The sequence below is a fragment of the Phocoena phocoena genome, chromosome 12, assembly GCF_963924675.1.
Source record: "Phocoena phocoena chromosome 12, mPhoPho1.1, whole genome shotgun sequence".
NCBI classification, from domain to species: Eukaryota; Metazoa; Chordata; class Mammalia; order Artiodactyla; family Phocoenidae; genus Phocoena; species Phocoena phocoena.
Genome location: NC_089230.1, coordinates 82794138 through 82810780, shown reverse-complemented (window position 1 = coordinate 82810780; position 16643 = coordinate 82794138). Strand labels below are relative to the sequence as shown.

The window sequence follows — 16643 nt, the reverse complement described above, 5'->3', positions numbered from 1 at the left end:
AGCTGGGGAGCAAACAAGTCTAAATAATAACTCGAGTAAAAGCACTTTTAGAAAATGCCATTAAATTGTTGAAAATGACAACCATCACTAACTCTTGACTATTATAAGTCACCACCAGGCTGGCTACATTGATTAAGAAAAACCTATTATTATGAATGCAGATCTGTGAATTCCTCTTACTTTTTAAAACCAAAGTCATCAATTCCCCAGGTAGAGACTTCAAGCAACATCTGTTGTCTTAATTAGGAAAGAAATGCTTCAAGGATGAATTCTTTCCCTAAACTTGGTTGTCTTTCCAGTAGGTAACACATCTGAAACCATAGGTAGGGAGCAGGTATGTGATGGTCTGCATGTTGGCAAAACTCTGACTACAGAGTGAAACCATTAGAGATGCTGTCAGTGAGATTGATGATGTTACACATTTTGAAACTGTCCTTGACAAATTGTATAAAATGCACAATTCTTCTCCAAAGACGTATCACGAATTGTAGCAAAATGTAATACCCTTTTTCAGGGGCAAGGGTTTTATCAGTCAGTGAGGCACATTCAGGTTGAGTTAAGGCAGGTTCTGAAACAATTCTACTAAAATATGTCATTGTAAACAGAGCCAAGTGAAAAGAGAAGCATGAACGAACCAAGAGGGGCTGTTGAAATCACAGTTGGGCTCTCCTGGTGTGCTGGAGGGGGTAGGTTCCCAGGGCTGTGGGAAGATCATGGATAACAACCTGAATCCAGACAGCGGGTCCAGTGTGTTGACCCGAGCTTCCTAACCAGGAGTGCAGTTGTATACGAAGAAACTGAGGAATGTGTTCCTAGATGGAGGGTCAAGTTCTTAACCCTCCCCCTCATTCCCAGTGATTGATAATTTAAAATACTATTTTATATTAAAACAGAAACAAATATATGATATAGTTTTAAATTTCCATAGATTCTTTAAAGTGAAGAGTAAGAATGCAAAGAAATCTTATGTTTGCACTGATGTGGCCACCCCTCTGACGGATGGTATACATCGGCCTGCCTTGACTTACACATTCATCCAGGGACTTGCTGGAAGAGAACGAACAGACATCAAGGAAGTGTGCATCCAAGTCAGAACGGGCAGCCTGGAGCGACTCCAGATGCCAAGGCTGAAATCCACGCGATGTGGATAAGTATGCTACTTCCCTTCCTCATTCCCTCCCCACCTCCTTTCTTTTCCTAGAACGGGAGCAGAAAATTACTGAGTTTCAGAAGGGTTCAGAGGATTTTTCAGGACAATTAAGTCCAATCTTCTTATTACATAAACATTCACAAGAGTTTAAGAAGTGGTTTTTCGAGCATCTTCTGGACACTTTCTGTGACAGGAAACTCATTATTTGTAAGAAAGCTCTTTCTCCCTTCCAAGAATATGAATTGTTCGGGAAATAAGGGCTTGGTGTGAACACTGGTCCCTAAGGTCAGACAGTAAGAAGGAAAGCTGGACTTAGAAATCTATCCTGGTTTTGAATTCAGTGCTCTTTTCACGAACCTTTAGTAGAAATACTTGATTACAAATTGGTCTAAAGGAAACTGGCTTGGCAGAGCCTGGAAGGGAAGTCGTAATTCAAGCTGGTGCGGGGTGGGGGGGGGGGGGCAGAAAACAAATGACATCCCAGGAAGTTGTGAAATCTAACTCAGTACAGAAGTATGCAAATCTACTGACCACATCCTAAGACTGGGACACAAACTTCTTACTCCACATTTGGGTCATGAGGCTTGTTTACTGAAGAATATTTCCTCTATTTTTCCTCATCCTCCTCTCCTGGCTTCCACAGTTTGCAAGTGGCCCAGACACACACCATTACCTTAGGGAAAAAAATTTAAAAAGCTATTGTCCTGTTTTTGAACCAACAAAATTACAGAATCTACAATAAATCACAAGTGATCTTAGAATTCTAGAAAAAATCACAGCGATTCTATAATTACCCTGCATTCTAGAGAGTCAAATTGCAAGTCACTTTCCAAAAATCTTAGGACGTTATTTTGAAGTGATAAAAAAAAAACACTTCATGTGTAGTTAAGCCATTGATTCTTCTCTTTTACCTAAGCGCAGGACTTCTGTAAAGATTTTATTTGTATTTTGTACTTTCTGCTCAAAATATCCACCACTTTGGGATATTATTACCATGCCCCTTTAATGCCATATTAATTGAAAATCTATGAAAGGGATATGATGTGTATGAAAGCCAACCGTATTTGGGGATCCAGAGCCTGACATTCCTCTCCTGTTCACCAGCCCCTAAATTGAAGGCTCTGTGGATGTGCCCTGTCACTCATGTGCATGCAGGTCTGCGTCAGAACTCTTCTCATCCCATTCATACAAGAGCAGAAGAAACTCTAGTGAGTAGACATCCAAGGATGAGGAGGCATGTGAGAAATACCAGCAGCATTAAAAAGAATAAGCAAGGCGAATACGCAGAAAAACTGACATGAGGAGCTACAGATAATACTAACTAGAAATATACACTTGGAATAAACTATTCTAAGTTTACGTATAAGTTCAATCATTATACAGCTTATGAGGTAGGCACTGTATTACCCCATTTTGTTGTATTTTATTTTAAAATTTTATTTATGTTTATCGAGCTGTAATTGATGCACTATATTATGTTAGTTTCAGGTGCACTACATAATGATTCGATATTTGCATACATTATGAAACAAACACCATAAGCCTAACCGTCATCTGTCCCCATATAAAGTTACAAAAGTTACTACAATATTATTGACCATATTCCTTATTCTGTATATTACATCTCCCTCTTATTTGTCATGTAACTGGAGGTTTGTACCTCTTAATCCCCTTCACCTATTTCTCCCTCCCCCAAGATCCTCCCCTCTGGCAACCACCTGTTTGTTCTCTGTCTCTATGACTGTTTTCATTTCGTTTTGTTTGTTAGTAAGTTTTCAGGTTTCACATATAAGTGAAATAAAACAGTATTTGTCTTTTTCTGTTTGAAATATTTCACTTAGCATAATAGACTCTAGGTCCTTCTATGTTGTCGCAAATGGCAGGAATTTTTTTTTTTTGGCTATATATACACACCTTCTTTATCCATTTGTCTATTAGTGAACACCTAGGTTGCTTCCATATCTTGGCTACTGTAAACAGTGCTACTATGAAAACTGGAGTGTACATATATTTTCAAATTAGTGTTTTGTTTTCTTTCCATAAATATCCAGAAGTGAAATTGCTGAATCATATGGCAGTTGTATTTTTAATATTTAGAGGAGATTCCACACTGTTTTTCATATCAGCCACACCAATTAACAATCCCAACAGTGCATGAGGGTTCTCTTTCATCCTTGCCAATGCTTATTATTTGTGGTCTTTTTGATGATAGACATTCTGGCAGGTGTGAGCTGATATCTCATTGTGGTTTTGATTTGTATTTCACTAATGATTAGTGATGATGAGCATCTATTTATATGTCTGTTCACCATCTATGTCTCCCTTGGAAAAAAGTCTATTCAGGTCCCCTGCCCATTTTGTTGTTGTCATTTTTTCTTGATGGGTTGTTTGGGTTTTTTTTTTGATGTTGAATTGTATGAGTTCTTTGTATATTCTGGATACTAACCCCTTACTGGATATATCATTTACAAATATCTTCTCCCATTCACAGCCTGCTTTTTTGTTTCGTTGATAGTTTCCTTTGCTGTACAAAAGCTTTTAGATTTAATGTAGTACCATCTGTTAATTTTTGCTTTTGTTTCCCCTGCCTGAAGAGACATATCCAAAAAACAAAAATACTGCTAAGACTGATGTCAAAGAGTGTACTGCCTATATTTTCTTCTAGGGGTTTTATGGTTTCAGGTCTTACATTTAAAGTCTTTAACCCATTTTGAGTTTATATTTGTATATGGTGTGAGAAAGCAGTGTAGTTTAATTCTTTTGCATATAGCTCTCCAGTTTTCCCAACACCACTTATTGAAGAGACTGTTTTTTCTCCACTGTATATTCTTGCCTCCTTTGTCATAGATTAATTGCCCATATCAGCATGAGTTTATTTCTGGGATCTCTATTCTGTTCCATCGACCTATGTGTCTGTTTTTGTGCCAGTACCATTCAGTTTTGGTTAATGTAGCTTTGTAGTATAGTTTGAAATTAAGGAATACGATACCTCCAGCTCTGTCCTTTCTTAAGATTGTTTTGGCTATTTGGAGTCTTTTGTGTTTCTATACAAATTTTAGGATTATTTGTTCTAGTTCTATGAAAAATGCCATTGGTACTTTGATAGGGATTGCACTGAATGTAGATTGCCTTGGGTAGTATGGTCATTTTAACAATATTAACTCTCCCAGTCCACGAACACAGTATATCTTTCCATTTATTTGTGCTGTCTTCAATTTCTTTCATCAGAGTCTCACAGTTTTCCAAGTCCAAGTCTTTTATTGCCTTAGTTAGGTATATTCCCAGGTATTTTATTCTTTCTGATACAATTGTAAGTGGGAATTTTAAAAATTTCTCTTTCTGATTCATTGTTACTGTAAAGAATTGCAACTGATTTAAGTATATGAATTTTGTATAAAGCAACTTTACTGAATTGATTTATTAATAGTTCTAATACTTTTTTGGTGGCATTTTAGGAATTTTCTATATATAATATCATGTCACTCTGCAAAAAGTGACAGTTTTATTTCTTCCTTTCCAATTTGGATTCCTTTTCTTTTTCTTGACTAATTTCTGTGGCTAGGACTTCCAATACTGTGTTGAATAAAAGTGGTGAAAGTAGGCATCTTTGTCTTGTTCCTGATCTTAGAGGAAATGCTTTCAGCTTTTCACCACTGAGTATGATGTTGGCTGTAGGTTTGTTATTAAACATAAATGGATGTTGAATTTTGTGAAAAGCTTGTTCTGCATCTATTGAGATGATCATATGATTTTTATTCTTCAATTTGTTAATGTGGTGTATCTCATTGATTGATTTGTGGATATGAAAAATCCTTGCATCCCTGAGATAAATTTCACTTGATCATGGAGTATGATCCTTTTAATGTATTATTGAAATTAGCTTGCTAATATTTTGTTGAGAATTTTTGTATCTATGTTCATGAGGGATATTGGCCTATAATTTTCTTTTTTTGTGGTGTCTTTTTGTCTGGTTTTGGTACCAGGGTAATGCTGGCCTTGTAGGATGAGTTTGAAAGTGTTCCTTTCGCTTTAATATTTTGGAATACTTTAAATGTTTGGTAGAATTTACCTGTGAAGCTATCTGGTCCTGGGCTTTTGTTTGTTGAGAGTGGGAGGGTTTTTTTTTAAATTACTGATTCAATTTCTTTACTAGAAATCAGTCTGCTCATATTTTCTAATTGTTCCTGATTCAGTCTTAGGAGTTTGTACACTTCTAGGAATTTGTCCATTTCTTCTAGAGTGTCCATTTTACTGGTATACCATTTTTTATGGTAATCTCTTATAATCCTTTGTATTTCTGTGTTGTCAGTTGTAATGCCTTCTCTTTCATTTCTGAATTTATTTATTTGAGCCCTCTATTTCTTTTCTTCATGAACCTGGCTAAAGTTTTATCAATGATCAATACTTTATCTTTTCAAAGAACCAGCTCATACTTTCATTAATTTTTTTCTATTGTCTTTTTCGTCTCTTTCATTTATTTCTGCTCTAATCTTTATTATTTCTTTCCTTCTACTAACTTTGGGTTTTGTTTATTTTTCTAGTTCCTTTAGATGTAAGGTTAGGTTGTTTATTTGAGATTTTTCTTGTTTCCTGAGGTAGGTTTTTATCACTATAAACTTCTTAGAACTGCTTTTACTCTGTCCCAGATTTTGGATCATTGTGTTTTCATTTTCATTTGTCTCCAGGTATTTTTAAAAATTTCTTCAGTGATCCATTTTAGTAGCATATTGTTTAGCCTCCACGTTTGTGTTCTTTGCAGTTTTTTTCTTGTAGTTGATTTCTAGTCTCTTAGAGCTGTGGTTGGAAAAGATCCCTATATAATTTCAATTTTCTTAAATTTACTGAAGCTTGTTTTGTGGCCTAGCATGTGATTTATCCTGGAGAATGTTCCATGTGCTCTTTAAAAGAATGTATTATTCTGTTTGGGGGTGAAATGTTCTATATATATCTATTAATTTAACTTGGTCTAATGTGTCATTTAAGGCCAGTGTTTCCTTTTTGATCTTCCAGATGTCCATTGATGTAAATAAAAGTGTTAAAGCCTCCTAATATTATTTTGTTACTGTCAATTTGTCCCTTCACGTTAATATTTGCTTTATCTACATAGGTGATCCAATGTTGGGTGCATACATATTTACAATTGTTATGTTTCGTTGGATCGATCCCTTTATCATTATGTAATGTCCTTCTTTGTCTCATTACAGTCTTCGTTTTAAAGTTTATCTTATCAAATATAAGTGTTGCTATTCCAGCTTTCTTCTCATTTCCATTTGCCTGGAATACCTTTTCCCCTCCCCACACTTTCAGTCTGCGTATGCTTTTAGGTGTGAAGTGAGTCTCTTATAGGCAGCATATATATGGGTCTTGTTTTTGTATCCATTCAGCCACTGTATGTCTTTTTATCAGAGCATTTAGCCCATTTGCATTTAAAGTAATCACTGATAGGTATGTACTTATTGCCAAAATGTTAATTGTTTTTGGTTGTTTTGGTAGTGTTTTGTTCCTTCTTTTGCTCTTTCCTCCTGACTCGATGAGTATCTTTAGTGTTATGTTTGGAGTCCTTTCTCTTTGTTTGTATTGACTATAGGTTTTTGATTTGTGATTATCATGAGGTTCATATACAACAAGCCCCCTACATACGAATGATTTCTGCTCTAAGACCACATTCGTAAGTCCAATTTGTTCATAATTCCAAAAAGGTTAGCCTAGGTACCCAACTAACATAGTCGGCTATGTAGTACTGTACTACAATAGGTTTATAATACTTTTCACACAAATAATACATAAAAAACAAAGACAAAAAATAAAGAAAACATTTTTAATCTTAGAGTACCTTGAAAACTACAGTAGTACAGTACAACAGCTGGCATACAGGGGCTGGCGTCTAGTGAACAGGCAAGAAGAGTTACTGACTGGAGGAGGGAGAGGAGGTGGGAGATAGAGCTGAAGGATCGTCAGCAATAGCAGATGGAGGGCAAGCTGCACTTTCACTCATGACTGACGTTCAGTACCAGTGACATCACTGCTGCTTTTATGCTTGCTTCCAGACATCCTGGGCTTGAAATACTGTACTACTGTACTCTGCACAGTTCTATAAAGTACACAAAAGCACAACCACTTGTAGAGGATGCACACCCATGACAATGTACACCTGGCATGTCAACTAGCTTATGTGATTGGACATGTGAACACAGGTTTGCATCTTTGAAAGTTTGCAACTCATATGTAGGGGACTTACTGTATAAATATGAATGATTATTTTCAATTGATGAGCTCTTAAGTTCAAACACATTCTAACAACCCTGCACTTTTACTCCCTGCCCCCTCCAGCTATGTTTAATGTATTTTACATCATATTTTATATCTTTTTGTTTTGTATTATCCCTTAACTATTTATTTGGGATACAAATTCAGATCATTTCACTATTCACTATTTCACCTATAAAGGTCTTTTAACCTTCCTACTAGCTTTACAAGTCGTTGTACTACTCCTTTGCTGTATGTTCACCTTTACCAATGAGATTTTCCTTTTGTAATTTTAATATTTCTAGTTGTAGTCTTTTATTTTCCACTTAGAGAAGTCCCTTTAATATTTCTTATAAAGTCAGTTTAGTGGTGCTGAATTCTTAGCTTTTCCTTGTCTATAGAACTCTTTATCTGTCCCTTCAAATCTGAATAACAGCTTGCCAGGTAGAATATTCTTGGTTCTATTATTCTTTTTCCTTTCATCACCTTAAAAATATTGTGCTACTCCTTCTGGCCTACAGTTTCTGCTGAAATGTCAGCTGACTGTATTATGGGATTTGCCTTGTAAGTGACTAGTTGTTTTCTTTTGCTTCTTTTACGACTCTGTACCTTAATTTTTGCCATTTTAATTATAGTATGTCTTGGTGTGGATGTCTTTGAATTCATTTTGTTTGGGACTCTCTGTGCTTCCTGGACCTGGATGTCTGTTTCCTTTCCCAGGTTAGGGAAGTTTTCACCTACTATGTCTTGAAATAATTTCTTTGCTCTTCTATCTCGGTTTTCCTTCTGGAACTCCTATATGCAAATGTTTGTATGCTTGATGTTATCCCAGAGGTTCCTTAAACCATCTTCATTTTTTTAAATTCTTTTTTTCTGTTCTGCCTGGTAGATTTCCACTACTCTGTGTTCCAGACTGCTTATCTGTTTTTTTGTATCATCTAATCTACTGTTGATTCCTTGCAGTGTATTTTTTATTTCAGTTATTATATTCTTCAGCTCTGTTTGGTTCTTTATGTATCCAACCCTTTGTTAAACTTCTGTGTCCCAAGTTCATTGAGCATCTTTATGATTCTTACCTTGAACTCTTTATTGGTAGATTGCTTATCTCAACTTCATTTAGTTCTTTTTCTGAGATTCTGTCCTGTTCCTTTGTTTGGAACATATTCCTTTGTCTTGTCATTTTGCCTAATTCTCTGTTTATTTCAGTGTATTACATATATTGGTTACACTTCCAATCCTTGAGAAATGTCCTTAGGTCTGAGTCATCTTCTGATGCCTGGCAGCACACTTCCCTCTGGTCACCAGAGCTATATGCTCTAGGGTGCCCCTGTGTGGGCTGTGTGGGCCCTTCGACTGCGGTGGAGCCAACTATTTTGGATGTGCTGGTTCTGCCTTGTGGAGTGGCTTCCAAGCCACTGATAGGCAGGGCCAGGTCCCGGAGCAGCTGGCTGTGAGGCTCAGGGGGCCCCAGGGCTGGTGACAGTCCACTGGTAAGTATGACCAGGTCCTGGTGTACTGCCCCCAGGGTTGATGCCAGCTTGCTGGTTGGTGGTGCCAGGTCCTGGTGCAGTGGGCTGTGTGGCCTGGGGCATGCCAGAGCTATTGTCACCTACTGGTGGGTGGGCAAGTCCCTAGCGCTAATAGGCTAAGAGAGGACTCCAAATGTTACTTGGCAGTACCAGCTTTCTCATGGTAGAACAAGGTCCCAAATATGGCTGTGGCCATGTCTATATCCCCAGCGGGGTCACAGTTGTCTCCTGCTTCTCTGTGATGCTTTCCAAAAACAGCAAGTGGGTCTGATCCAGGCCACTTACTTAATTTAAAATTACTGCTTCTTCCCTGAAAGCATGTGAGATTTTGTGTGCACCCTTTAAGAGAGGAGTCTGTTTCTCACAGCCCTCTGGCTCTGCCATATACAAGTCCTTCTGGTCTTCAAAGCCAGACGTTCTGGGGAGGCTGTGGTGGGGTTTGTACCCCTTGCTCCTTGGGCAGAACCTCTGAAATTGTGGTTATCCCCTCATTTGTTAATCACCTACCTGGGAGTGTGGGTCTTGACCATATATAGTGTCTCCTCCTCTCTTAGCCGTCTCACTGTGGTAACTTCTTTAAACTTTTAGTCATGGAAAGTCTTCAGGTCGTTCTCATCAACAGTTGCTCTGTATGTCATTGCAGTTTTTCTGTGCCTGTGGGAGGAGGTGGGCTCAGTGTCTTCCTGCTCCTCTTTATGAATGAAGAAACTAAGGCACAGCTCTCCCTCTCCCTCTGGCACATCCACAGTCCCGTGTCTGCATGCAGGGAGCTATCTGCTGGCTCTGTACTGCCCTCTGTATGACACTCTAGGCTGTGGGCCCTCTGTGGCCCCAGTTACTCTACCAGAAAGATGGCCACACTCACGGTAGTCATGACACAGAATGATGGATGTTTTAGTACTTTGGATGGAATTCAACCTTTTCAGCTTCAAATCTGAAAGCAGAAATCTAGTTGGACTAAAAGCAAAAAACATACATGCAGCAGAAAATTTTAAAAATCAAGTTATTAATAGAAAAAGGTAAACGGTTATCTCTACCACCAAAAAAAAAAAAAAAAAAGACTTCATTATTGAGCATAGCGTACTGGAAAAATTTTAAATAAATTATCAGCAGGAAAAATTGAAAAAGCAAGAGTCCAGCAACAATTGGCCAAAATACATAATGATGTAAAGAGACTTCACCATCAGTTAAAACAAGTGACACTTAGACTGATTTTGCTGAAAGCTCAGAGGAATAATGGAAAAAATGGAAAATGCAATAAGCACTTTTAGATAAGAGCAGAGACTGATATATGAAGAGCTTACTAAAGAAAACAACTAAAACTGAGTTGACTGCCGTATCCAGAAAAATTGACATGTGGACTTTGGGTCACTCAGAAATGCAGAGAGCTTTCAGAACAATGTCAAGTAAGGTTCATGTAGACAAAGTACCATCGCATACTCTTCTAGCAGAAATGGTAGATTTTGAAAAATTCTTTCAGCAAACAGGAGGGCAACAAGGGCACTGGATGACTTGGATCATCAGACCTTTGTAAAAGTGAGAAACAAACATAAAGAGAAGACAATATTTATGGGAGAAATTCTAGAACCTTATCCTGAAAGAACACAGCATTAAGTGCAACAACATGAGAAATTATACAAAAATTTCTGACTGTAGAAAAAAGAAAGAATCTATTCAGAATTGGAACGCTAAAAGCAGCAAAAAAAAAAAAAAAGAGGAAATGGTCAAGTTAAAGAAAGAGTATATAACTATGCTTTTTCACAATAAACAAGAAGATGATGAAAGGAAAAACAGGAACAAAGAAGAATCATAAATTGTCAGTTGAAGCTTGGGAAGAACAGAAAAGTATCTAAATGTCAATGAGATATGTTTCTCATATTTAAGAGAACTTAAAAGAAGAAGAAAAGGAAGAGCAAAAGTAGCAGAAGAGCACCAACGCCAGTTTAGACTAAGATTACTATTATTACGTTACATCGAGAAGAAGAATTAAAAAGAGGAAGAACTTGTGAGGCTTGAAAAAGAAATAAGTGAAAAGTTAGACAAGGCAGAAAAAGGAAAACTGTTGCCGATGCAATTTTCAGGTTTCAAGAAAGAGATTTACATAAACTTGAACTGAAAATTCTAGATAGACAGGCAAAGGAAAAGGTAAAGGTAGAACAAAAAAGACTGGAAAAATTACAAGAAAAGAGTGAAAAAATGTTAGTAGATCCCTCTAGGTTTTACAAAACTTTTACCAAAGGTTGGAAAGAATGGCCCAAAGATGTAGGATCATCAAGTTCTGGGCCACTGCTTCATATTCCACATGGGGCTATTCCAATCTGCAGACAAAGAGACTACAGAAGAATATGAGATAATGAACTTGGCACACAGTTGATGAGAATGTTAATATTCAGTTATTCTGGGAAACACAGTGACAACTACGTTCTTTAAATATCACTAGCCTAATCGATTGATTATTCATTACAATTGCATGTGAATTGGGAGATGTTACATTCCACACTGACATTGCCGTTATTATTTCCTGTTTATACTAAGAGGGCAGTTAGTTTACAGGTTGGCCTATTACTGATGTCAAAGCTATTTAAATAAGTTTATGTTAGAAACATTATTTCAATGAATGCACAAAACATTTAGAAGGTTTGGTTTATGGCATATCAAAATTAATTGGGACAATGTTAGAGTGACATTTTTTAAACCCCTGATTCACAACTTTTAGAACCCGGATGTCAGTTAGCTTGAGTCATAGGAATGTAAAGTTCTCCTTTTAGAGTTGTAAAATAAGTTAACACTTTTTCTAAGTTTAACAAACTGGTAGCTTGGCAATTAGTGAACTTTTGTATAACAAGCATTATCTATTTGTTTGAAGAGAAAAAAAAAGAAAAAGAAAGAAAACGAAAAAAAAAAAAAACCTAAGACAGAAAGTTCCCCAAGTCCACAAAGTCATAACAGAGCTGAGATTCAAACCCAGTGTGTCTGGTTCTAGAGTCCATCCTCTTAACCACTATGCAGATTGCTCCCCACAGCAGAAAACTTTAAAGATCTAACGAATATTCTCACGGATCTTGAGAAAGTATTACTGCCTTAAAACAAGAAAAGGATGCTCTGAGAAAAGTGTAAACAGAGACCTGGAAAGCGCTCTTAGTTGTTAAAAATTTGAATGAGAAAAACCAAACAATTAAAGGACCAGACCACAATATCCTAGTTACCAAAATAGTAGTTGCATGAAAACTGGCTTATGCACCACCCCCAGGGCGACTGGCACTGTCCCATGGTTATGGAATCAGGTCGCTGCTGCTGCTGCTACTACAGAGGGTCCCGCTGTCACCCAGGCCCCTCAGGTCCCCCACGGGCACAGCTGGTTGCACCCTGCCCCCGATCCCAGGGATTCCTTGTAGTTGCCAAGGAACTCCTCGGCACCAATAAATACGTGACCTGCCATGGTGGAGGAGCTACCCCATGGGACCATCCTTGACCAAGAGGAGCTGGGACTGGGCAATACACGCACCCTCCAGAGGGACCCTGCGGAGATGCACAGCTTCACGCTTCTTCGGTGCAGATGCCCTGTAGGTCCCAGCCGTCAGCTTTGCGAGCGGCTGCAGCCTTCTCAGTCATGCTCCCCCAACTTGCTCGCCACACTCCGTCTTCTTTCCCTGCTTCTCTGGCAAAACACTGCCTAGCAGTAAGCTTTTACCTAGGTGCCGTGTCCTGGGAAATCCAGTCCAAGACAGGAGACTTCAGAGGATACCTGTGTCAGCGCTGTGGCGGCAGCAGGACCACTCTCCCCGAGAGAAGCCAGATCTCGCGGGATTGTGGGAGTTCTCGTGGGACCGCGGGAGTTCTCGCAGGATCGCGGGGCCAGGTGGCACCCAGGATGAGAAGTACCAGTGCTCCCGGCGTGATTCCCAGTTCCAGCACTTCTGTCAGGAGCGTGGTCACACCACTCATCAGGCACACCGCCTGTGGCTCGCTCCTCCTCCGAGTCACAGTGCTGCGGCGCCTCTTGGGAGGAGGATCAGACTGGTGTGGGGGAATGGCTCTGGCCCACCGGGCCAGCGCCGGGAGTGAACTGAGCCATCTGCAGCCCCAGGAGCCTTCCAGGACCTGCTGGAAAATGAACGAAGAAGACGGTTCTTTAGACATATCAGCATGAAACATCGAAGCACCAGATAAAGAAAGATTATAAGAGCTTCATTTGGGAAAAATTCTTTTAGAAAGGAGCAAGAATCCGTCTGACATCCGCAGCTCCAGAGGCTAGAAGGCAGAGGAGGGATGCCTTCGAAGATGACACTCAGCCACACTCCCGGGCAAGGGCGAAAGCAGAGCAAACCAAACCAGACATTCCGACACGGAGAGAATCAGATCATTTGCCCCATACCTACCTTTTTGAAAGAAGTTACCTGGGAATGTATACTTCAGGAAAACAAAGGCATAACCAAGAAAAAGGAAGACAGGCTCGGGAGACTGATTTCACGGAAGGACAAGAAAGCGAAGTTCTGGGATAACAGGTATGCAGGAGACTAAAGACGAAGCCGGCCAGATCTGAGCAGGAGAGTGGAGGTCTGGGGACAACGGGAGTGCGTGGACTAATAGGAGGTCGAGTCTGAAAACGTGAAGGAGACGATCAAGGCAAGTGATGCAAGGAATCAAGAAAGCAATTCAAAATTTTAGGCAAAAATATATAGGAAAGTCATTATTTTAAAATGAAGGAAATTAGAATGTTGCATAATTTTTTCAACTGAGGTAAAATTGCTAGGTAATAATTATATAAATTTCAGGTGTACAACGTTAATTCGACATCAGTATACACTACAAAGGGATCACCCCCAAAGGTCTAGTCACCTAATGTTGCATACTTTTAAGTAATTGGGGTCAGTAATCCATCTGACCTTGGTGCTTGGGATTGTCCAGCAGTGGCATAGGGGTCATGAAATTGGAGAAGGAAGTAAAATTCCAGCCCACCATTTGGCTCAACTGTGAACAATATTTACAGAGTAATGGTAATATAATGTTTGTTTTTCGGTCTCCATCCTTTAGCATGAAGTTATAAATGAAGCAAGAGATTTGGTTGTGGTGGAAAGGTTAAAACGTGTAGTCCAGTGTAGCTGGTGCAAGATGGGAGGTGGAAGGGGAGAAGGGAAGACAGGATCACTCATCTTCTGATCTTACAGAATGGGAAGTTAAGAAATACCGTTGAAGTTTGATGGAAAAAATTTAGAGATTTCATTCTCATTACTTAAAGCTACAAGGATAACCGATAGAAAAAAGTGATTAAAAATGACGGATACAAAAGTGAAGAGGAGAAAGAAATGAGGGTGCAGTGAGCCTTATTTTCGCCTTTCACGTTGGGAAATTGTCTAAATGTGATAAATCATGACTTAGGAATAAAATGATACTACTTAGAGTGATGGAGATAACCAACATAAACAAAGAGGGTGCTTCTGATCTGTGGGGCTCTAGGTGAGAGTCATGAAAGAGAGCAGAGAATTTTCGTAAACTTTCAGAACTGTTTGATTTCCTGTGCATGTCTCACTATTAGAAAAAATAAATACAAAATTATTTCAAAAGCTATTAGCATACATATGGCAAATTAAATCACAAGAATTCATTAAGTTACTTTGAGATAAAGTGCAGTGAAAAGTGAAGAGAGATACCAGGATAGGATCCCGAGGCAAATCAAAAGTTAAAATGAAGGCGCAAAAAGGGGCACAGGAGGGCAAAAGAGGAAAGCGTTTGTTACCAGGAAGCCATAGGGCCAGCATGAGAGCAGCTGTATCCAATGCTGCAGAGGTTAAGCAAGCCCGGTGGGGATGGATGCTCCCACTGGGTCTGGTGACACAGAGGTTGATGGGGGCTGGAGCCAGAGAGCAGTGTGTGGACTAGGGAGGTGAGGTACAGTGGTAGCAGGCTTGAGGGATGCCGAAGTTGGGGGTGAAGGAGAGGAAAGTAGGTGGGTAACAACCCAACAGGGACACCAGATCAAAGGTCCCTTTTGTAGTGCTCAGGTATAGAGCGAGGAGGATGTGTTCGTGTTCAAAGACTGATGGGAAGGTGACCGTGACGAGGGAGCAGTTGGAGAGGAAGGATGTGGAAAGGAAGACTCCAGAGAGCAGGGAACGATTCCGCAGAAGAGGGCACTTCCCCTGACACAGCAGGAGGAAGGTAGGGGGCAGGTGATGTACTTACCGTTGGATGCGTTGGGGCAGGAATTTGGGGAAGTGCCTGACTGACAGCTTCTCATTCCTGTGAAGGAAGGAAGAGGCCTGCCCCTGTCTGTGGAAAGAGAAGAAGCAAGTGCTCCGGCACTCGGTTTGTTTCTGTTGCATGACTTTTTTTTCAGCACTCAGCAATCCAGGCAGAGGCCAGGCAGGTGGAGGGTTGGCTTCATCCAAGATGGGTTGTTTTTTTTTTTTTATTCTATATTGGAGTATAATTGATTAACAAGGTTGTGTTAGTTTCAGGTGTACAGCAAAGTGATTCAGTTATACATATATCTATTCTTTTTCAAATTCTTTTCCCCAAGATGGGGTTTTTTCCAGGTGGTGCAAAAGGTGAATAGGTATTTTCTGGGAGCGCAAAGCGTGGAGGGCAGAGGCAGGCCAATTAGTAGAAGAAGAATTCGTCAAAAGCTACTTCTGTAAATAGTGAAAAGAATTTCAATTGTATAACCTATTATTTTTTTTAATGCAAAGCAAGAGGCAAGAGGCAAGAGGGTTGTAAGCTGCATCTTGAATGACACTTCAGGATTTATTAATCTAACTCGGGGCTAGAGGAAAGCCCCGAATGCCCCCTTCTAACGCTGGGGCAATTGAGGATTCCAGAATGCAGGGATTCTCTCCTATGTAAACTCAGTCTTAGCAGGCAGTAGAGAAGCGTACCAGGGAAGTAGGTCCAGACAACAAAGAGATGGGCCCACTGGATGAAGACGCCTCACGCGTAGATGCCAGTTCGGGCAGAGAAACACTGGACTGAACACTGCTGTGGAGCTGCCCCACTGCGATGGGAAAGATGCATTAGAACATGGATTGTTCTGGAAAAGGGCTTGAGATTACTGGAAGTGGCCAGCTGGGCACAGTGCTTTCCTGGCCTCAGCTCCGCTCAGCTTTTCTAGGAGGGCGTTTGGCAGCTCAGGTCCCTTCCTCAGGCATCTGAGGGACTTAGAGGATGGTGCTCACTCAGGAGGAGAGGTGATGCTGAACTTCGGTCCAAAGTCACCGTCTGTTTGCAGTGGCTCCCGGAGCTGCTCTTGACTCAGGTCCTCTAAGAAGGTCTGGAGTCAGGGTTCTCAGGCAGGGAAACCAAGGGCTCCCCATGCTGGGGTGTGCTGGGAGATGCAGGGCACTTCTGTGGAGACAGAGGTGAGCAGTGGTGGGTGCCACTGCCGTGCGCCACAAATGGACCTGACCCAAGTCTACGATTGGAGACGAATTCCGGAGTCTTCTTTGTTTGCTGCTGTTGCTGGCAGGCTCGGAGCAGCATCCAGCAACACTTCACTGACCTGTGCTTTCTGTTCTAGAAGTGAGGCTGAGAGGAGGAGGAGAGTTTGCGGGGGGAGGGGTTCTAAGTGACCCTGGATGACGGAACTGCCAGAGGACTTTGTGACAGTGTCAGCATGGTGCTTGGCGGGTGCTGGGATGGCTGCTTGCTCGTGGACTGTAGCATCGCTCCTTTCCTTCTCAAGGACATACAGAGATATACGTTCCCTTGTTTGCTCCTTCGTT

General features: G+C 40.3%; 1 pseudogene; it reads left to right on the top strand.

The window, feature by feature from the left end:
* LOC136131919 (coiled-coil domain-containing protein 112-like) overlaps positions 1–11274 on the top strand; it is a 135952-nt pseudogene extending 124678 nt beyond the window's left edge.
* Positions 11275–16643: the final 5369 nt, after the last annotated feature.